This window comes from Mytilus galloprovincialis, chromosome 12 (genome assembly GCF_965363235.1).
Source record: "Mytilus galloprovincialis chromosome 12, xbMytGall1.hap1.1, whole genome shotgun sequence".
NCBI classification, from domain to species: Eukaryota; Metazoa; Mollusca; class Bivalvia; order Mytilida; family Mytilidae; genus Mytilus; species Mytilus galloprovincialis.
Genome location: NC_134849.1, coordinates 64,097,061 through 64,121,688, shown reverse-complemented (window position 1 = coordinate 64,121,688; position 24,628 = coordinate 64,097,061). Strand labels below are relative to the sequence as shown.

Here is a 24,628-nt window from a genome sequence, read left to right as displayed (position 1 = left end):
TGAAACTAAAGAATGGTGTCACCGAACTTGTTTTCTTGCTACAATTAAAATTTCGCTATCATTCCAGTATACAACTTTTACTATAAGAGTTATCCCCCTTAAATGGCTAACATAAAAATAAAACTCGCCCTAAAACACAAATATTTTGTATTTCTTTAAACAGTTTGGATAATGCAACAAATCATTTATTTTTCTTTATACCAATAAAGTCTTATATATTTATTCATAAATTGAAAATCTGCCTTAAAATTTGCATTTTATTTGATATATTATCTTAAGGCTATTTTTCGAGTATAACACATTCATTCCTTTTACAAACAATAAACATTTAATTTGTAAGACTTATTTATTCATTCATTTTACAAACAAAATAAACATTTAATATGTAAAAGTTATACATTCATTCCTTTTACAAACGAAATAAACATTTAATATGTAACAGTCATATTTTCCTTCATTTAACAAACAAAAATAATTATTTAATATGTAAGAGTTATATTTTCCTTCATTTAACAAACAAAATAATTATTTAATATGTAAGAGTTATATTTTCATTTCTTTAACACACAATAAACATTTAATGCGTAAAAGTTTAAAACTATATGTATACTTGTGGTACACAATACAAGAAGCTTATTACAGGTATATTGACAGATACGGTTGAATAATTTGCGTTCCATAATTGTATTTTTCTCTAGTTTCTGGATTTGTCATGATAAAGGAATGGTCATTTTCTAGAAAGGTCAGTTTATATTAACAATATTGATTTGTAAGGACGATAAAAAACCGACAATTTACATATATATTATTCATTAGAATTGGTTCTTCAAAATTTATTGAATGAATTTCAAGAGGAAAATCATACTTTTTATTTTATTGTTGTACATGTTGTTCATATGTTTGAATAAATGAAAAAAATATTCAAATTTTTAGAAAAAGTCAATACATGTTGTAGTGTTACCATGGAGACAAATATCCAAGCAATCCAAAGGACAATAATTGACGCTTAGGACTAAAAAATAGATTTAATGATGTCTGAAAATTACAAACCTTATAAAATTTGAATTTCATGACAAATGAAAACAGGATTTAATTTCATCTCAGCACAGATAAACAAAAACCTGTAGAAATTGAGGATTAATACCACATATAACATACATTACCACATCTTAACTTCTTCTATTCGTATTGCCTGATAATTTCCGGAATAAGGAATTATGAATAAATATTGTATCGATTGAGCAACAAATTAAAGAAAGGTATAGTCTGTATAAAAAAAGAATGTTAAAATTATGTGTTTTGATTCCGGTTTTCATTTTTTTGATATACCTTCAATTATATAGTGTGCCATCTCTGACAATAATTGTCATAATTATTTCTAGAGATAAAAAAAGATGTTCATTAGGTTAAATCTGGGACTTTTATTACATTAAATTTTGTGTATTATAGCGTATTATAGTGGTCTGCAGGTCTAAGGTTTAATCTGGGACTTTTATAACATATGTTTATTATAGCGTATTATAGTGGTCTCAATGTTTGAGATTTAATCTTCAGTAAATATAATCAAGGTAAATAAAAGGTTTGGGCGAGAATCCTTTGACCGTGACAGTAAATGGTCAGGTATTGTATTCATGATTATATCATCTTGGTCAAACGATTGTATGTTCTTATTAAATTCTTCAAACAAACATAAATAATTTATAAAGAAAAGCTCAACAACATTATTTGGATATCATCTTTCCCCTACAGCAAAGAAAGATTATTTTATAACAAATAAAACACAAATGTCCAATTTGCTGCAATTTGATAATCAGAACCAATGTTTATATAGCATAACAATCCATTAGAAAACCAAATATCTTCTAAGGTAAATATTGCAGTAGATATAATCATTTAATTTTAGAAAAACCCTTATGACAGCACTATCGTCTAATATCTTGCCGTTTAAGGTCAATATTACATAAGATATAATCATTTGATATGAGAAAACAAAAATGACAGCACTATCGTCTCTTATCACGTTTAATTGTATCATATATGTTACTAGTATATTTTAAAGAAACAGATTTCAGTTTTTAAAATCAATGCCCAATATGTGACACATCCAAAAACGATCTATATTATGTTTATATGTCTTTTGTTTTGAAAAAAAGATATCATGATTTGTAATTTAAAGAAACTTTGTCACAGCATTAAAAACTAGCACTTGGTTATCTTTTGAAAAATAGGGAAATCGTGACGTGTTGGGAAATTTGCGATTAGTTGAAATCTTGAACAGACATGACACAATCATTGAAGATCAAGACTACTTGTGGAAGAAAAATTAAAAAAAAAGTAGGACAAGGAATTCAGGGTAAGGATTTTTATCAATTTTTTGATTATTGTAAGCCCACTTAATAAAGGCAACAGTATTATACCGGTGTTCAAAATACATAAATTGATTCAGAGAAAACATATTCGTCTTACAAACTAAAACCAATTAAGTGAAATACCTCAAATATAAGTGCTTTTCAACAGATTATTCGAAACTCATTAGACTAAAACAAAGTGACAAAGCATTGCAATGCCATACTCTAAAAACGAACAAATGAAAACTAACAGTTTACAAAGCACAATATAAAAACTAAGACTGAGCAACACCAAAGCCACCGGATCCCGAGATTGATCTCAAATACTCGGGTGTTCAAAAATCAACAAGACACTAAATAGAATATACAAAATTTAGCGAAAAGGTCGACTAAAAATTGTAAAGAATTTAAATCAAATAATATGTAATAACATATAGCGAATTCGATTTTTTAAACATTTATGCATTTTCAAGTAAATATCTAATAATTCTTTCGTGGATTTATAAGAGGGGCCAAATCAATAGATTATAACACTCCTGATGGTAAAAGGTGTAACCCTTAAATTTGATGCAACCGTCACACACGTCAGAGGTTAAGCTTGCTATTAATGCAGGTCCTATCCACCATTTTCTTTTTTAAGTAAATGCCTTTACCAAGTCAGGAATATGACAGTTGTTAACCATTCGTTTGATTTTTCCATTTTGAATTTTCCTCTGCGTTCGATATTTTTGTGATATTTGACTTTTTAAACGAGTAGTCTATTCACCAGTATTTTTTAAAGTCTTTCACCGTGAAAATTTATGCAAATTAATGTTATTATCTGATTCATGTTATACCTCTTAGTAACATGTGTTCAATGTAAGAAATGAATATGTATTATCTTGGTAATTAACTATTGACACAAAGATGTGAATTGTCTTTTTGGTATCTTAATAGTATTATGCAAATGTTGAAATCAAATTAGGTGTCTCATTGTAAATTATACACATGGGAAAATGGTTATTGCTATATTTCCGCGTTTGTGACCTTCATTTGAATATAAGACGTTAATAGCATTAAGATATTGTTGTCCTCCTTTTATATATTCACACATTAAGAAGGTTCATTAATTTTACAAACAATTAAAATCAAATCAGTTCATGTTAAAAGTTGGTTATATAAGCAGCTTAAACGTTTATTGATAATAACCATTGAAAACTTGCGTTCAGTTATTATGAACAACATACCTTGTGCTGTATTGTTAGAAGGACGTCTGATCTTAACTAAGGTAATTTATGTTTTGCACAAATGGCATAACTAATTGAAAACTGTGGTAAAATTGAGGTTACCACTGATTGTGTTTTTGTTTTAAATTCTTTGACATATCTATTGTTTGACAAAAGTGATAAATATTGTAAATTAAATATTTTATATGACAAAAAAAAATGATATTTCATTTAATCTGAAGCACGCTTATGAAAAATTGAGCTTTCGGATCATCCATCGACCAGATGTGTATAACGGACAAAACACATGATCGCTTGAAAAATCTCTTGAAATTCATGGTTTTGCTTTATTTATTTGTCAACCCGAAACTATTGTAAATGATGACAAGTTTATCTCATTACAAATACCGTTGCATTATTCCCCCTAGTAATGCTCATACAAATGCATTTTTGACGATTGGTGGTTTCCAATATACTCTCAACAAAGACTAGAAAATTTGCAATAAATGCAAATATTAGACCAAACATCTATTCTATATACGTTTAGTATACATGTATGCTACGTGTACGCATCTTTAGCGGATAGTTAGCACACTGTATCGGGACAGATTTAATGCAATCATTTCATACTCAGTTCCTTATCGTAGCCGCGACGGGACTTACTGCCAGAAAGTTAACCTTCCCTTAAACATTAATTAATACAATGCAATAAAACATACGAACACATCCGCTCATCTTAAAATTATAAAACGTGCATAATATTCATTTTGAATGGTTTAAGTCATACACTGGATAAAATGAGATAGAGTCATAAAATCCTTAATAGGGTGTGCATCCTGTAATATTGTATTCACATTACTGAGCTTGAATGCCAAAAAAAAAAGGTGGAACAGGGTCGGATTTTGACAGGATATAAACGTTTGAGAACATTTTTCACACGGAGTAAGCTTCTTCCAACAATAATGATATACAACTTATGTTAGAATGAAAAAAAATACACATTTTGATTCGTTTACTGTGAGACAGACATGTCATATTAAACTACTTTAATGCAACACTATTTTAATAGGTTTAAAAGTAAATGTTAAACAAAAATGTCCATAAATTGACAACAGGATAATTTATCATCTTAATGATAACCTATTGACACAAATATATGGTCCGCTTTTATGTAATTTTGATTATATAATGCAATTATTCAATTCAAAATAGTAATACTTTGATTTGTTAACCATGCAGACATCATCCATAATTGAAGATCAAGGATCAAATAACCTCAATGAAAATCATAAAAAAAAAAAAATACCAAAGGTAACACATTGCATACTAAAATGCATTTGATAATCACGATTACCTAAACTTATTTAAGCAAGGATTAATAAATAACTGACACCGGCACTGCCACCAGAAACAGTGTGCTTAAATCTCTTTATCGAGGCGATACAAAAACTATATATCAAAATCTTTGTTTTCATATTTATCTGTCTTCTTTTCAAATTTTTATTATATATGATGAATTTATCTAATACAATGTCTTGTATCTGTCAACTCCCAATTAAAAAAGTAAAATCACAAAAATACTGAACTTAGAGGAAAATCAATTCAGAAAGTCAATAATCACATGGCAAAATCAAATAACAATACGCATCAAAAACGAATAGACAAGAACTGTCATATTCCTGACTTGGTACAGGCATTTTCAAATGTAGAAAATAATTTATTTCTTTATTAGTACTTTATATGGAAAGGATATATAATCATACTTCTGTAACACTAACTAAATTAGTTGCTACGTATTTCAAAGACCAATGTTATTAATATGAATATCCCATATGGTCTGTTGTGACTTCTTGTATTAGTGAGGACATTTTCATTATTTAATTACAGGTGCATCTCAACCTGAATGAAGTGCAGTTGTTTAAATGGCATTTTCCTTTGATATGCTCGTGGTTTCTTTTTGTGTTGCCTCTAAAGTTGTAACTACTCGGAAAAAATACATAAGCCGCTGATTCAGTCTTGTAACGCTTGTCGTCTTGAAATAGTAATCCTTCGATTGTGTCGAAATGATAGAAACCTTAATAAAATTGAAAGTTGCATTTTATTGCCTGATTTAATATTTGCCAGGACGAAATGCGAGTCTTAAGTACACCATTTTAATCTTTGTATATATTATTAGGTTATTTATCATTGTTCTGTGTCGGATAGTTTCTCATTGTGGTCATTTATACCACATCTGCTTATCAACTTCTATAATTATGACTTTTTGACATCTAGTAAATTATTGAACGTAAATCGGAGTAGCATTAAGATATATTTATCCTCATTTACTAAACACACATTTTGAAGATTAATTCCTTTTACAAACAATGACCATTAAATAGAATTGACATTTGAACTTCATGTTTAATGTAGACGATGAAAGCAGCTTACACTTTTATTGATTATAACTGTTGAATATTTGCATAAGAAGATGCGGTACAAGTGTTACCGCCAACGAAACAAGTCTCCACAAAAGACCACATGAAATAACTAATATGCAACAATAGAAAAATCAACTTAAGCGCTGAATGTGTGCGTTTGTTTTTAAATTCTTTCACCTATTCAATTTATGTTTAGAGAAAGATTTAAACATTGTAAATTAAAAATCTTGTATCTGCGGTCGTATATTGGTATAACGTCGTCGTCGTCAGCGTCGTCCGAAGACGGATGGTTTCCGGATAATAACTTTAGTATAAGAAAATAGGAATGAATAAACGTTTAACACAATGTTCATAACCACAAAAGGAAGCTTGGGATTGACTTTGGGGGTTGTGGTCCTAAGGTTTAGGAATGAGGGACCAAAGGGGCCCAAAACAAGCATTTATCTAGTTTGAGGACGATAAGTTGTATATAAGTATTTTAATTCATCTGATATTGTACCACAATGTTTAATACCTTAAGTAGAAGGTAGGGATTTATTTTAGAGTTATGGGGGAAACAGTCTAGGAATAAAGGGCCAAAAAGGGGCCAAACACAAACATTGTTGTAGTTTCAAGACAATAACTTGTGTAAAAGTGTATGAATCCTTCTGAAATTATACCACAAGATTCCATACTTAAAGGGATGGTTCGACTTGACTTCGGGGGTTATGGCTCAAACCATTTATGAATTAGGGGCAAAAAAAGGTGAAAACAAGGTTTTTTTGTCGAGCCTGCGACTTTTGTCGCAGAAAGCTCGACATAGAGATAGTGATCCGGCGGCGTTAGCTAACTTCTTAAAAGCTTTATATTTTAAAAGGTGGAAGACCTGGATGTTTCATACTTTGTATATAAATATCTCATGTTACGAAGTATCCATCAGTCACATTTTGTTTGTCCTTGACCTCATTTTCATGGTTAAGTGACTGCATGAAAAGTTTAGATTTTTTGTAATGTTAAATTCTTTATTATTATAAGTAATACGATGACTATATTTGATATGTGCGTACCTTGTAAGGTCCTCATGACTTTCAGTCAGTTTTTTCTTGACCTCAACCTCATTTCATGGATCAGTGAACACAGTTAAGTTTTGGTGGTCAAGTCCATATCTCAGATACTATAAGCAATAGGTCTAGTATATTCGGTGTATGGAAGGACTGTAAGGTTTTCATATCCAACTGGCAGGTGTCATCTGACCTTGGTCACATTTTCAGGGTTCAGTGGTTAAAGTTAAGTTTTGTGTTTTGGTCTGTTTTTCTTATGCTGTATACAATAGGTCTACTATATTTAGTGTATGGAATGATTGTTAGGTGAACATGTTTAGCTGGCAGATGTCATCTGAACCTTGACCTCATTTTCATGGTTCTGTGGTCAAAATTAAGTTTTTTGAGTTTTGGTCTTTTTTTCTAATACTATATGCAATAGGTCAACAACATTTGGTGTAAAGAAATAGTTTATGATATATATGTCAGTCGAGCAGTTTTAGTTTGACCTTGACCTCATTTTCACGGTTTATTACTCAGTGTTAAGTTTTTTGTTTTTTTTTTGTCTGTTTTTTCTAAACTATAAGCATTAGGTCAACTATCTTTGTTGTATGGAAGAATTGTTAGCTGTACATGCCTGCCTGGCATGGTTCATCTAACCTTGACCTCATTTTCATGGCTCATTGGTCAAAGTTTCGTTTTCTTGATTAATGTTAAGTTTATGTGACAGTTGTAATAAAGCTTTATATTTAGGAGTATCAAAATAATATCAATGATTAGTAAAGAAGGCGGGACATTTCAGCGTGTGCACTCTTGTCTGGTTAAAGGACAGTTAAGACAATTTCAAAGCAGTGTAAGGGAGGTTTTCCAAAATTAATGTTTGAACTACTTCACACTACTTTTAGATAAATGTATTTGAAATTTCCAAATATATATAACTTCAGTATTAATAAACTCCATTGGAAATTTGCCAATAACTTAAGTATTAATGGAAATTTGCCAATTATTTTAGCCTAATTGGAAATTTGCCAATAAATTAAGTATTAGTAAATATAAATCTTTGAAATTAAAACACAAAGTTTGAAATCACAAAAAGGGAGGTTTGGATTGATTTTGGGTGTTATGGTTCCTTCGGTTATGGAATAAGGGGTATACAAGGGGCCTAAATAAATTTTTTCTAGTGTCCAGACAATAACTTGTGGAACAGTGTATAGAATTGCCTGTATTGTATAGCAAGTTTTCACACCACAAAAGGATGGTTAGGTTTGGAGTTATGAAGTTATGACTCAATCATTTAGGAATAAGGGACAAAAAAAAACAAGGGTTACCTGGTTAATGGACAATTACTTTAGCTTTGTTTCTTTATGTTGGTACTCTTTGCTATTTATTTGCTAGTTCTAGTATGAAATTTTTTAAACTGTTTCTAGGAACATCACATACTGTTCACTAGAAATATTGTTGTATTGCTAAATAATGTCTTCCGAACTGTATGTTATTTTACAGTAATGCCAATTTAAACATACGTACATAAAAATCCTTCAGTTTTGACGACTGTAGGTTTCTAAATACAATTTTTATGCAAAAGTGTTCTTAGCAAATGTCTAAAAAATTGTAAAAGCGAGACCAACCACTTACTATTTAAATGAAGTATAAACATGTATGCTACCAATTAGTAACTACGATTGTTTTCTGATCTTTGGTCCAGTTGTTGTTTCTTTGACAAATTCCAAATTTCTATCCCAAATTTTACCTCAATGGCTCTTTTTTTTTAAATTTAGCATACTGTATTGGCATAGATCTAATGAGAACATTTTCTCATCCGGTTCCTCAGGGTGCCCGTGACGAGTCTTACTACAAGAAAGTAAACCTTCCCGTAAACATGAATAAATAAAATGCTATTAAACATACGAACACACCCGCCCAGTTAAATCGCTCATCCTAGAATTATAAAACATGCATTATTCATTTTGGAATGGTTTAAATAACAAGAATGTGTTTGGAATGTGTTCTTATCACAAGCAGAAAACCCTGGCCGTATTTGGCACAACCGTTTTCAACTTTTGATCCTCAGTGCTGTACAATTTTGTACTTTTTTTGACTTTCGAATTTTTATATCTGGGCGTCGCTGGTAAGTCTTGTGTGGACGAGGCGCGTTTTTAGCGTATTGGAGTTTAAACCCGATTCCTTTTGTTATCTATTATTCATGTGTTTCTTTGCCTAATACGTTCTCCTATTTATTTGTATTGTAGTCCTTCTAATGTTATATTTAACATTGCCATTAAAGTGCGAGGTTTGGCATGCCACAAAACCAGGTTCAACCCACCATTTTGTTTCTTTAAAAATGTCATGTACCAAGTCAGGAAAATGGCCATTGTTATATCATAGTTCGTTTCTGTGTGTGTAACATTTTTACGTTGTGTTTCCGTTGTGTCGTTTGTTTTCTCTTATATTTTAGTGTGAATTCACATTACTATGAGACGTGTCACGGTACTTTTCTATCCCAAACTCATGTATTTGGTTTTAATGTTATATTTGTTATTTTCATCGGATGTTGTCTAATGCTTAGTCCATTTCTGTGTGTGTTACATTTTAATGTTGTATCGTTGTTCTCCTCTTATACAGTATTTAATGCGTTTCCCTCAGTTTTGGTTTGTTACCCCAATTTTGTTTTTTGTCCATAGATTTACGAGTTTTGAACAGCGGTATACTACTGTTGCCTTTATTAAATCATACAATGGATAAAATAAGATTGAATGATAAAATTCTTGATATGGTCTGTATCCTGTAATATAATACCCAAATTATTATTTACTGGGTGACTGAATGGTAGAAAAGGGTGGAATCTATGGGATATTAACGTTTGTGAACATTTTCAAATGGAATTATTTCCTGCCAACATTAGATATACAGTGTGTGTGAGAATAAAATACAATGACACCTTTTGCTTCGTTTGCTGTGAGACAGCCATGTCATAAATAACTATTTTAATGTAACACAATGTTTATCGGTTTAAATGTAAACGTAAATTAAAATGTCCATAACTTGATACTATGATAATTTATCATCTTAACGATTAGCTGTTGACACAAAGATATGGCTCGCCCTTAAATGACTGTGATGTTATGATGAATATGTTCAAATCAAAATAATACTACTTTGAATTGTCAACAATGCAGACATGAACCATGATTGAAGATTTTGGGTCAATAAAACTGTATGAAAATGAAAATACAACTACATACTAAATTGCATTGGCTTGTCATAATTCGGCAATAATTGATTGACCCCGACACTGCCACCTGAAACAGAGCGCATCAGTCTTGACTTAAAGATTTTGTAAAAACTAGATACACATAGCAAAATTAGAACTATTTGTCTTCTATCTAAGATTTACTGCCTGGTATCTATGATGAGTGTATAAAAACGATGCCTTATATCTATAAGTTCTCAAATTATTTTTTTTTATATATTAAGTAAGTTTTTAAGAAAGGATATTGAAGCATACTTCTACAACACATTTTGAATAAATTAATTGCAACGTATCGAAAAGACCGATGTTATTAATATGATTATACCATATTTGTCAGCTGTGACTTCTTTTATTAGTAAGGACATTTTTATTGATTGATTTCAAATGCATGTCAACCTAAATAAATTGAGGTTGTTTATACGGTGTTTTCTTTGATATGCTATAACTAGAAGTTCCCTTTTGTGTTGCCTTTCAAATTGTAAATGGTAGAAAAAACATAAGCCTGTAAAGCTTGTCTTGGAATAGTATTTTCATTGTGGCACAATCTAAATGAAATGTACATCTCGTGATCACGCTTCGCGTACACGAATAGGACATGCTCCGGTATACAATCTGTTTAAAAAAACTTTCAAAATCCTTCGATTGTGTCGATATGATACACACCTTCATAAACTTGAAGGTTACATTTAATGGGCTGATTTGATAATTGCCCGTTTTGGAATCTAAAGAACTTTCATTGTTGGTACCCCAAAACGTCACGTTATTGGTTGACATTCTATTGTTTATGACATTTTTAACCAATCACGACGTCTTGTTGTACACTTTTGAAAATATTACCTAGGATGCATAAGTTTTGAAACGTAGCATTGCCAGAACAGAAAGTGTTTTGCATTTCAATCCGGTTTATTCCATGTTAGGGATATATTGTATTGATGTTTCATATTCCTTGCTTAAGGTGTAATACCATCAAATCATAGTACGTCACACCCGGTTGCATACGAAAAATGGTCGAAAAATATTCCCTGGTATTTAACAGTTGATGGAAATTAATCCTGCATTTCAATGCAGTAAAATATATATTGTAAGGAATATATATCTTGGGTGTTTCAAAGCACCATTCTTTTATATTTAATGTTTCTTCAGAATATTTAGAAACTTAAGTTACATGATAACTAAAACTTGTACACATGCAAATAAGAGGTGAACATTTGAATCGTTAAATTTCAATGATAGTTATTATCTGATATGCAATGAAATGTGATATGCAATTTTGTCTGTAGTACATTGGTTTTGCTCGTTGTTGAAGGCCTTACGGTGACCTATAGTTCTTGATTTCTGTGTTAATTTGGTCTCATGTGGAGAGTTGTCTTATTGGCAATCATACCACATTTTTTATAGGATACAATTCTACTCATGTCTAGAAATTTTTAAACAGAAAGAAATTCTGCACATTCTTTTAGAAAAGTCAAAATTTGGCAAAGACTTATAGGCGAAAACAATGGTGGTATAACACCTAAGTCCTCAGTTTTTTATGTTGTGTGTTGTGTACTATTTTTTGTTAGTCTTTTGTTAGCCATTTTAGACAAAACGCGCGTCTAGAGTACACAATTTTAATCTTGGTATCTATTATGAGTTCATTTACTCTTGTTCTTACACCGTTCTTTGTCGGAAAATAGTTTCATTGTGGTCAACCCTCGGTCAACCATACGACATCTGGTTATCAATTTATGTGGTTATGATGTTATGACCTCAATTGAATTATTAAACGTAAATTGAAGTTTTGTCCTCATTTACTACATACACGTTAGAGGTTAATTCCTTTTACAAACAATGAAAATTTTATAGGATTGATATTTGAACTTTATGTTTAAAGTATGTGATGAAAGCAGCTTACACGTTTATTGATTATAACTGTTAAAATTTGCCTTCAGTTATTGTAATGCAAACTACTTTGTGCTTCCTTGTTAGACGGACGACCGATCTTAACTAAGGTAAGTTGTGATTTGCATAACGGTTTTAATTATTTCTTGAAAATTATAGGTTTTATAGTCGTACTATGTATTCGAGCAAAAACTGAATTTTTTTGATGTGTATGCTATGTTTATAAAGTAGGTACGAAGGTTTATGAATGAGAACAAAACAGTATCTCAAAATTTTTTTTCATAAATTTATAAAAAATTGATATCATTGTTGGAAAAAAATGTTTATATTTTATTATATTTTGTGTATTTTTCTGGACACTCAGAAAGTATTTCACGGCGATATTTTATTGAAGCTTGAACAATGAAGTAAAGTTGTAATAAGCAATTTGAAGAATAAAGGATATTCATTTGTAAAAAGAAAAGTTGTGATTTGTAAAACGTAAAATAATATAAAAATAAGAAAATGTGGTATTGATGCAAACGAGAAAGCTCTCCACAAGAGACCAAATGACATAGAAGCTAACAGCCACTGATTGTGCTTGTTTGTTTTTAATTCTTTTACATGGTTTTTGGTTGTTGAAAGTTAGAATTATGGTACTGTTCCCTAGTCTAGCCACTAACAACAAGAACGTTAACATTCCCTTTAACATGAATTTATTCAATGCAATTAATTATACGAACGCACCCGCTCACCTCAATTGCTAATCGTCAAATAGTAGGACGTGCAGAATATTCATTTTGGAATAGTTATTTTTATATAAATTAAAACAAATTGAATAATAAACATTCTTTACAGGGCCTGCATCCTGTAATATAATATTCCAATTACTGAAGGTGAATGTTAAGGTCGGGTATTGATGGGATATAAACGTTTGTGATCATTTAACAAGGAATAATTATCTACCAATTATAATAATTATAATGTATGTGAGAATCACCAAAATCAGCAAAATCCTTGACCTGCTACTTGTTAAATAATATCAACACTACTGTCCACGAATGATAAAAATGACGTAACAAGGCCGGGTATTGACGGAATAAAAACGGTGGCGAATATTTTCACAAGGAATCATTTTCTACAAATAATAATATTATTCTATAAATGAAAGAATTACATGTGACCTCTCCTGTCTCCTGTCCTGGTATTCATACATCTGGTATTCATACATGTGACATAGCTCTGACATCTGTCTGTAGAGGTAACACGTATCTAATACAACACCACCTAACGGGTTTAAGTGTGAACGTAAAAAAGGTACATTGATGATTGTATCTTTAAAAAACTGACAAAATGTGTTTAAGTAAATCATTAATGCTCTATCAAGACAGATCTGTACATATAACAAGACAAATTAGTCGTAGATGAATATATTGTCTTGATATATAGTGTTAGCGTTTCATTATGATAGATCTGCTATACTTGGTGTGAACTTATGTTAAAAACACATTTGTTCCTGTAATCTTTTTAGATATTTATTTGCAAAACAAGAAATAAGAAATATCATAACATATTGAAAACACAATTGTAAAGTATAAAACGATTATTGATGTTCCCGTAACCTTTGTAGATATTTATTTGCAATACGAGAAATAAGAAATATTTTAACCATGATAAACCTTGAAAGTGGATTATGTAGTTCAGGATATAATAGGAATTTGACGCAACTGTCATATAAGTGCGAGATTTAGCGCTATAAAACCAGGTTTAAACCACCATTTTCTACATTTGAAAATGCCTGTACCAAGTCAGTAATATGACAGTTGTTGTCCATTCGTTTGATGTGCTTTGTTATTTGATTTTGCAATTTGATTATGGACTTTATGATTGATTTTTTCTCAGGGTTCAGTATTTTTGTGATTTTACTTTTTTGTTATAGAATGCTGCTAATTTATTGTTTGTATTAACTTTTCTAATAAAGTAAGTCTCCAATGAGAAGGATAAACATAAGCACTTGTTGCTTGTTTCTGAATCCCAATTGTGAATGTGTTTATATTAATATTTTTGTATTATTCATAATAAAACATTGCTTACACCAAAATAAGTTTTTATTCAATACTTTGATTATTTACATATTAGGTGATAACGAGAAAAACAAGTCGGACTATTTTTATTTCAAATATTACATTGGTATTAAAAATGTTATATGTTCTAAGGCAAAAACTTTTAAGAAACCGGAAATGTCATTTGATTGTATCTGAAGCACAGATATAAACCACAAGCTATTATAGAACCATGTATTGTTCTGATATGTAAAGTACACATTGCAAACACGACCGCCTTAGTCACATGAATGAGCATTTCTTGAGTTATTAATCGGATTCATCGATCATATATGTAAATAAGGGCACAAGTAGTATACCTCTATTCAAAAGTCATAAATCGATTTATAGAAAAAAAATCAGTTACAATCTAATTATTTATAAAAGATACCAGGATTATAACCCAATACGCCAGACGCGTGTTTCGCCCAAAAAAAGACTCATCAGTGACGAGGGAAAAACATCAACTATTATAAGAAAACAACGGAACAATAAGAAAACAACGGAACAGAAGCACTGAAGGGCAAAATAAAATGCCATATTCCACTCGTGGAACGTACAGATCATTTTAAGAAAAAATGGTGGGTTGAGTTTGGTTTTATGACTCGCTAAACCTTGTGCTTAATGATAAGGTTAAAAAAATACTGCTAAAAGGAGTTGTTAGCTTAAGAAAATAATACTCTCTTGCATCAGTACATTTTCAGAATAAATGGTGAGATAGTCAAACCTCGTGCTTAATGGTAATGTTACAAATACTGCTAAAAGGACAACAATACATAACAGGAATACAGTAAAAATTAATGTAAGAACACTCCTTTTAAAATAGACTGAGCTAACACAACCACTTTAGTCCCATGAAGGACTTGTTTGCTTAAGTTATTAATGAGATGCATCCATCATGTATGTAAAAGCGAAATTGCAAACACGACCACTTTCCCATTAATAAGTATGTGATTGATAATCAGATGATATATTTGTGTTAATCGAGAGCAAACTACAAACTGGTAGTTATAACAGTTATAATACGCCTACAAGTTGACTTAATGGTTTGTTCTGGGAGTGGGAGGGTAGTGGTTTTGAAAGTATTTTTTTTTAAACCGGAAGCAAATTTTTTTAAATAAATAGATATTTTAATAATATAATCGCAAGAAGTGAAGGGTGACATCCTGAATATAAAATATTTCAAAGTCATCCTTATCTTGCATGTAGGTGTTTGCTTTTGTATTTCTCATTATGTTTAAAGCAATTAATCGTTGCATTTGCATTTTATGTTACTTTTTTTTAATAAAATGATACCAATTTGTTTGTCCTTTTCGTTATTGAATTCAACAAAGAAACTTTACTCTAACTAAACGTTTACTATGGCTTAAATTTAAATTCCATTTTGAAAATTTCTCAGACAATAAACTTTCAAGTTATGTTCTTCATCGGAAAAGTTCACCAATTACGCGCGCCTTTCTGATGTCATTTTCCAGACAGAGGGGATTGCCTGTATCCCTACAGTATTAAAGTTTATTAAATGTCTTCGTCATTGTGCAGGATTAAATAGAAATAATTTTTTTTCCCCTTAGGAACTTTACCACAAGTCCCTAATAACAGCAGTGCTGACTATCAATCATAGAATAATGTTTTTGAATAAAACAGCATTATCTTCTTTCAACTACTTGTTTAACATGGAAAAGAAGTGACGATGCCCCTAAACACACAAACGATGTTCACAAGACAAAAATTTTTGACGGAAATGCAAAGATCTCAAAAGTTGTCTATGAACTGATTATTTTCAGAATGCTTGATCATTATTATACATCCGTTGACCTCAAATAATCGACTGGAGTGTTCCTGGTGAAGGTTTATCCAGGAAATTGCGTCAGATTCTTGAATTTAATAAAATGTTGTTTCATTAGTTAAATCAGAAACTAAACCTGCAAATGAAATTCTTCTTTATCAAAGAGCTTACGTAATTGAGAACGATTAGATTACATTTCTTTGTGTGTTTTTAATTGTGTTTTATGTTGGTCAAGCTTTTCTTCTTATTTGTATGTATTGTCATGTTTATAAGCTCATTATTGATACAAGGCTTTTTAACATTGTGTATTTGACACGCGCTGTTTTTCTAAACAAGACTGAATAAAGTTAAACTAAAAATTAAAATAAAGTACGTCTAGAAGTGAATGGACTTAGTATTATAATAATCTTTGACGGTGAAAAAAAAAAAAAAATTTAGACAAGAAGTGAAAGGTTTTTTTTTTTGTACTTAAAACATCTCCACAAAAATTATATCATTATACATTATTCAATTTAATTTGAAAATTAGTATAATACAAACATGACAAATACATTCTATATGCAAACTAGTCAACCCCAAATTGTGTAAATTCTGAACCGTCCGTTGAGCATGTTTCTTGTTAAGATTTCATTTAATCTCCCTCATGGAATTTACGATATATAATAACGTTATATAATTCGCTCTATAAGAAAATCTTGAACGAAATCTAACCCGTCTTATGTTAATTTTATTTTTGATGAAAGACTTCGATTATGTAATCAAAATGCAACTTTTGACAAAACGTTAAACCAACAGGTATTAATTTGAAGAACTGTCTTTTTATTAACGATTTCAAAAAAAATATTTTTACTCTCACTGCACCTTTTGCATAATGAATACAATGCATATGCAAAGCAGAAAAAAACATCAAAGAAGTTGTTTTAATTTTACATGAATTTAATGAAAAGACAATTTTCAAAAAATAACTTTTTGGGTAAATTTCATTATTTGACAATGGTAAGGCGTATTTTAACGCTTAAACAATATTTTCATGTATATGTGGACATATGTGATAAAGATGACTAAAAGTGCACTTTTTTGAGATATTTAAAAAAACTTATATAAAGAAGACTTTCTGAACTAAAACTTTGTTTCTATCAAATTACATTTTTTCAAAGAATCCTTTTCATTGTACAATGTTTAAATAACTACCCACAAAATGTTATTCTATTCAATTAAAAAGTTAACACTATGGTTTTCTACTTGGATGTACCTTTGACAACGTCTGTCTATATTGTTTGAAAGCCATACAGTGTGTACTGTAAGCTTGTACACCTGGAACAGGATCTGCTTGCCCTTCCGTAGCACCTGAGATCACCCCCAGATTTTGGTTGGTTCGTGCAACACTAGTTTTTATTGTTCTATGTTGTATCTTACGTACTATTATTTGTCTGTTAGTCTTTTTTATTATTTTAGCCATGGCGTGGTCAGTTTATTTTTGATCTATGAGTTTTGGTATCTTTTGCCCCTCTTTTGTAGATATAAATGATTCCTACTGTCGATTATTCTTTTTTCCACCGATTATATTTGAATTTATCTAAAATTTAAAACCAATCAATTTGTCAGGTTTTAAACATTTAATATAGTGAATTTAAAGGGTGTGTTATTATATTAAGCCTTTAGTTATTTTGACAAAGATATAACCGTCTGTCAAATAGGCGATTGTAGGGATAACATACATCCAAATTGTTATTATAGTTGGAGAATAGCAAGTACAATGTGAGTGAACCTTTTTTACGTATATACATTCTAACCATAACTAAGAATTAACTTTTAACTTATGTTCATTTCTAAATTGAAAAAAATGCATTTGCTTCCACGGGGTATAATTTAATTAATAGGTTTATAATTTCAAACATAGAATTTAAAAGCAATTGCAGTTGAAAATACGATTTTGTGTTATAAAATTTGCTGTTACAAAAGCTATAAAATTAAGGAAGGCATCTCCCTCGTGTAAAGCTCTGATTCCTTGCCTGGCTTTGGTTTTACTTTTTTCCCTTTTTTATATGTCTTCATGCTTCTAATAAGCTTTGGATTTTCAATTATTTGGCCACGATCATCACTGAATAGACATTGATTTTCGAAATGCGCATATGGTGCAGCAAAAATTGGTACCGTTTATGTTATTTTTGAATCAGCATTTTGACCCCCGTTTAAGATAGAAGTAAATACAAAAGGCTCTCCGAAAGCACACAGTTTATAAAAGAGGGACGAAAGATACCAAAGGGACAGTCAAACTCATAAATCGAATATAATCTGACAACGCCATGGCTTAAAATGAAAAGGACAAACAGATAAACAAAAGTACACATGACACAACATAGAAAACTAAAACATAAACAACACGAACCCCACCAAAAATTAGGGGTGCTCTCAGGTGCTCCTGAAGGGTAAGCAGATTCTGCTCCACATGTGGCATTATAAAGCTTGATGTCATTTTTATCACTCTTCGATTAAGCTGATAAACATAAATTCACACTACGAAAGAAGCAACGTTATCTAAAATCATTTATATTATTAAAGGTTTTACGATTTATTAAACTAAAATGTAGATAGATTGTAGATTTCTAAAGGTGTCTTATAATAATTAAGTTTTCACCGGTAGTTTTCACAATATTGATTAAGGTAGCGCAAAATTAACATAATTTGTGAATTGTGATAAAAAGGGAAATTCATTAAATGACTATCAGACTGGAATATCAAAATAGAATATAGTGTTATGGAATTTCTGGGGATGTTAGTCTTTCTTTATTCTTAAAATAATCAGTTAATTAATGTTGATTTAGGATCGCATACGATGCAAAATCAAACATATCTATATTTATTTAATTCAATATATGGTATACTTAATTTTCCGCAGAACTAACTGAAATTTAACTAACATTGTATATTTTACGGAAATATATATCGAAATTGTCTTACAATATTTCATTTTGAATGTAATTCCGTTAGCTCATAATACCTTTATCGTGTTTATAGTCCGAACCGTGTTAATGGAACAATTAAAGGGACAAATACGTTATATAAGAAAAAGCACAAGTAGACAGACCAAAACTGAGAGATGTCGCGATTACAATTCTGGGAGATACGATGATCTTCCGTAAAATTTCGATGGCTTTTATTTCGGTAACAAGAACATGCACTAAGAACACATGCACACACCAATACCGTAAATATCAACCTAGCGGCTGAGTAATTCTCGAAAACACAGAAAAATTAGCAGAAGACGACTTTACTTGTTTTTGGCTCCGCCTTGTTGGGATCGTCGTAAATGCAGTTACGATGATCAGTTTAACACCAGTGCTTCTTATTACTGTCCGTTTGAGTTCTATTTAGTTACTTTTTTTTTAAATGAAATTCAAATTTCATACATGGTAGCTGAATTTATATCATCAAAAACGACATTCTAATTCAGACATTATTGGCTAAGGATTTTGTCAATAAATCAGTAGAAGAAAGGCGAATGATACAAAAAGTAAAATAACAAAAGTACAGAAATCTGAAACAATCAACACGGAAAGTCTCATATCAAATAGAAAGATCAAAGGCGTAAACGCATCAACCGAATGGAAATGAACTGTTTTATTTCTGATTTGGAACAAACAATTAAAGACACACACCCGTTATATTTTTTTGACACAACAAAATGATAAAATGAATGAATTGTCATTAAAGACAGCATGCTTATAATTCAAATAAAGGTAATTTGAAAGTCTGAGTTACATTAATGGCTACAACAGACTTTCAATTGTCAACAACAACACTTTTCATACAAATCTCTACTCATTAATAAATTAGGTTGTTTTGAATTCGCCGTTTCAGAGTCTAATGCATTCTGGGTAACATTTTCCAAAACGTACATCAAAACGTTGTGATTGGTTTAAAACGTTCTAAACAATGGAAATACAACCAATGACGTAACGTTCTTTTAGTGCACGAACAATGAGATTATCCATAGTCCTTTCGATTCTGAAAAGGAGAATTGTGAATAAAATATCTGACCTTATGCTGACACGGTCAAATCACTAATCCCATTACCTTTTATTTACCTTGTTACACATTTTTAACATTTTACCTAATGTCCAATTTTAAATGTACTTCAGTAACATCAGGAATATGATAGTTGTTATCCATTCTTTTGATGTGTTTACGCTTTTGATTTTTTTCTGATTAGGGACTTTTCGTTTTGAATTTTACTCGGAGTACGGTATGTTTGTGATTTTACTTTTTGCCATTTGTTGTTAGAGTTTGTAATACACATTACATAAATTACTACGAAAGAAGCAAAATTATTCAAAAACATTAATATTTTGTATTTGACGATTTATCAAAGTAAAATAAAAATACACTGCAGATGTAGTTTATTGATTTCTAAAGGTGTCTTATAATAATTAAGTTTCACAGCTAATTGTCATAATATTGATTGAAATTGAGCAAAATCAAAATATGTTTATTGTGATAAAAAGGGAAAAATTTATTAAAAGACTATCAAACTTGAATATGAGGATAGGATACGGGCTATAGTGTTTATATTAAATTTCTGGGGATGTAAGTCTTTTTTTATTCTTTAAATTATAAGTTAATTCATGTTGGTTAAGGATTGCATTCGATGCAAAATTTAAGATATTTATATTTTTATAATTGATCATATCGTTTACTTTATTTTCCGCAGAGTAAAACTCGAGTTTTACGGAAATATATATTTCGTTATAAAATCTTTAATATGAATATTATTAAGTCGTCAAAAATGTAATTCCAGTATATCATGACAACTATTAGTTTGAAGGGATTCAATGAAATATTTAAAGGGATACATCCGCTTTTAAGAAAAGGCACCAAAAGACAGACAGAAAACTGAGAGAAGTTTTGAGTTTTTCATATTTTTTTAGCGGGAGAAACTATTAATTATTTTCCAACACACCATGTGATTAAATGTAGAAATGGTATCAATGTCGAACTCACGAACGACAGAATGGTTATAATTTGAATAATGTAAATTATCCTTAAATGAACAATTTTTTGTGTTTTTAATTTACCATTAAATTTACAGCATTTTCAAATTTACTTATATTGCCATTGTGAAATTACTCTAAAAAAACATTGTCATTCGTTTGAAGTGTGTGTGTTTTTGATTTTGCAATTGCATCAGAAAATTTTCGTTTTAAATTTTCCAAAGAGTTCGGTGTTTTTGTTTTTTAACTTTCAAGACTAATTTAATTTTCTAATATGTACAAAAGTTAGTTCATTTGAAATAACTATTTTTAGAACTCGCAAGATCATGTTAATTTAGTTGATGAAAATGTATTTAATTTTAAAGATATATTTACATCCGGAACATTTTTTTTTATATAGTCTTGTTTTTAGTAATTTTTAAGTAAGCGTAGTCTTGCAATTATTGGTATTTTTTTTTAACATGCATTGATTTTAGTTTTAAAAATTTAATTAGAAATCTTTTCAAATTGTAAGAATTGATTCTGTTTCAGGGCAGATGCTCATTTATAGAAATCTCCTTTTTAACCATAAGATAATCTCATTACTTGTTGAACGCGTATTAAATTGGTTCTTTACAATTACGCTACATTAAATCCAACAATTCCATTGGTCGAAAGCACTTACATTGTAACACTATTCTAAAGATTGACTTAAATTTGCTGTAATTATAATCTGTTCACGCCCTTGTTATGCTTATGATGACTGCTGCTAGAACTTATAAACAACGTAGTAATCAAATGAACTTTCCTTTTTTTGTAGGTTGACTCATAGCAACAGAAAATTTATGCAGCTCAAGAGTTAAAAGCAAGATATTTGCAATGAATAAGGAGAAAAACAAAGAAAGAAAAGATTTTTATATCGATTTAAAAGTTGGTCATTATCAATCATATAATGAAGGATTATACAGAAATGAAATAAGAAGAAAATACCTTGATGACTGTAAACATAATGGGGTTAAAGCATTTGATAACCATAGTGACAGGAAAGCCCCGTATAACTGTGTCGTCTGTGACCAAGGATTCTTTCTACGTAATAAATTACGGTTCCACCTGAAAAAGGAGCACTCCTCGAATGTGATATGTAAACGGTGCAATAAAAGCTTTCGAACACTTCATTCATTTCGAATACATTTAAAGATGCATTCCGAAAGTCGCCCTCATACTTGTGAAGTTTGTGACAAATCATTCATTCAGAAGTGTCACCTTCAAGCTCATATGTACTCGCATATTCAGATTAAGTTGTTTCCGTGTTCGTTTTGCCATTCAAAATTTGCAAGTAGGTATTTTCTTAAACTTCATGAAAGAACACACAAGCCATATAAATGCTTAATTTGCGGAAATTGCTATATAGACCATCGAAATTTTTTCAAACACATGATACAACATCTAGACACCAAACCGTATGGTTGTCGTATCTGTGGGAAGGCATTTGGCATGCGCCAACATTTACGACTTCACATGCAGTTTCACAAAAGTAGTACAACAACCTGCAATATATGTTTGAAAACGTTTGACAGTTTTATTAACTACGACAGGCATCTATCAGCACATAAAGTCGAAATCTTCTCATGTAAGAAGTGCGATGCAAAGTTCAATCGTCAAGAATATCTTGAGGCACATATGCCTATTCATTCTAATAAAAAATGGTATCATTGTATAGACTGTAAGAAGACATTCGAAAGACACTATGATTTTAAGATACATTGTAGGAAACATGCGAGTCAAGCTGCGTTCGAATGTGATATTTGTCTCAAAGCTTTTCAAACACGATTAAGGTTAAGGAAGCACAGACGTTGTCATAACAGAGACTTCCCTTACGTGTGTACGCATTGTGCAAAAGGATTTATGGATTATAAACGTTTTACTTCTCATCTTAAATCTCATTGGATTTAAGGAGGTTCGCTACTCTTTTATTTTTTTTAAATTGATGATATATAAATAAATGAAAAAAGGAAAGGTCTGTGATCTTGGTTTTGAGATAAAGACCATTAAAATTATGCGGGAAATAAATTTCTTTAGATTGTTCATTTATTGAGCATTGACAATATCAAACGCTTTACAGGGGGTCTCATTGGGGGGTTCTGATCCCGGATCCCGCTTACTGTTTTGTTAGATTCCCGTATCCCGCTTACACTATGTAGGTAAGCAGATCTCATTTTTTCGTACATTCCCGTGTCCCGCTAGAGTTTATTTCCCGTTTTCTCGGCACAATAATTTGACTTTCACGTGTCACGCTTACAGAAAATCGTCAATCCCACGTCACGCTTAGACCCCAAATGATACCACTTTACAATAAAGGCAACAGTAGTATACCGCTGTTCAAAACTCATAAGTCCATTGACAAAAAACAAAATCGGGGTAACAAACTAAAACCGACGGAATCGCATTAAATATAAGAGGTGAACAACGACACAACACTAAAATGTAACACACACAAAAACGGACCAAGCATCAGACAAAATCCCACGAGAATAACAAATATAACATCAAAACCAAATACATGAATTGGGATAGACAAGTACCGTGACACGTCTTATCGCAATGTGAATTTACACTCAAAAATAAGAGAAAACAAACGACGCAACGTTAAAATGTAACACACACAGAAACGAACAATAATATACGATGGCCATATTCCTGACTTGGTACAGGACATTTTTAAAGGAAAAAATGGTGGGTTGAACCTGGTTTTGTATCATGCCAAACCTCGCACTTGAATGGCAATGTTAAATATAACATTGAAATGACAATATAATATTACAGGACTACAATATAAATAAATAGGAGAACGTATTAGACAAAGAAATACATGATTAATAGATAACAAAAAGCATCAGGTTTAAAATTCAATACGCCAAAAACGCGCCTCGTCCACACAAGACTCACCAGTTACGCCCAGATATAAAAGATCGAAAGTGAAAAAAACTACAAAGTTGTACAACACTGAAGATCAAAAGTTGAAAAAAGTTGTGTCAAATATGGCTGTGTTTTTATGCTTGGGATAAGAACATCCTTATTATTTAGAACAATTAATGCTATTGCAAACAGTAAATTTTATCAAATGAATATAAAAGATATACATAATGAAACTGAAGTATTAACTAATTACAGAAAACAAAACCTGAATACATAATGCTAAGACCAACACAGAATAGACACACCCGACTCAGTCCAGGTATCAACGCAATAAATCATAAAAATGACGTCACATACGATGGCGAAAAGGCACAAAAATTACGTCATATTTGAATTTATGAAATTTCTGAAACAGCACAAAAATGACGTCACATATGAAAAACTATATCTCAAAAGTAAGATAGAATTAGGATTGATTTAAGATTATATTAGAACTGAAAACTGATATTACATTTAAACACATTGCATATTGCAATACTTATTAATAGCAATTTACTATAATATATATATGTCCAGTTTGTTATGAATCTAACTTCAAACGTAAATTATCGTACAGATTACGTTGAACAAAATTAAATCTAATAAATGAAGGCGGTGATTAATTTTTCTTTCCATAACACATAAATATAATAGAAAAGACGTCAACACATTTGACAAAATCCGATGAGAATTACAAATATAACATTAAATAT

The 24,628-nt window shown here is 30.6% G+C and overlaps 1 long non-coding RNA gene across 1 annotated transcript; it reads left to right on the top strand.

Moving 5' to 3' along the window:
• Positions 1 to 654: 654 nt before the first annotated feature.
• On the top strand, positions 655 to 22,980 carry LOC143053401 (uncharacterized). The gene is made up of 2 exons (XR_012971324.1): positions 655 to 742; positions 21,781 to 22,980. It is a non-coding gene; the product is annotated as an uncharacterized LOC143053401 (long non-coding RNA).
• The last annotated feature ends 1,648 nt before the right edge of the window (positions 22,981 to 24,628 follow it).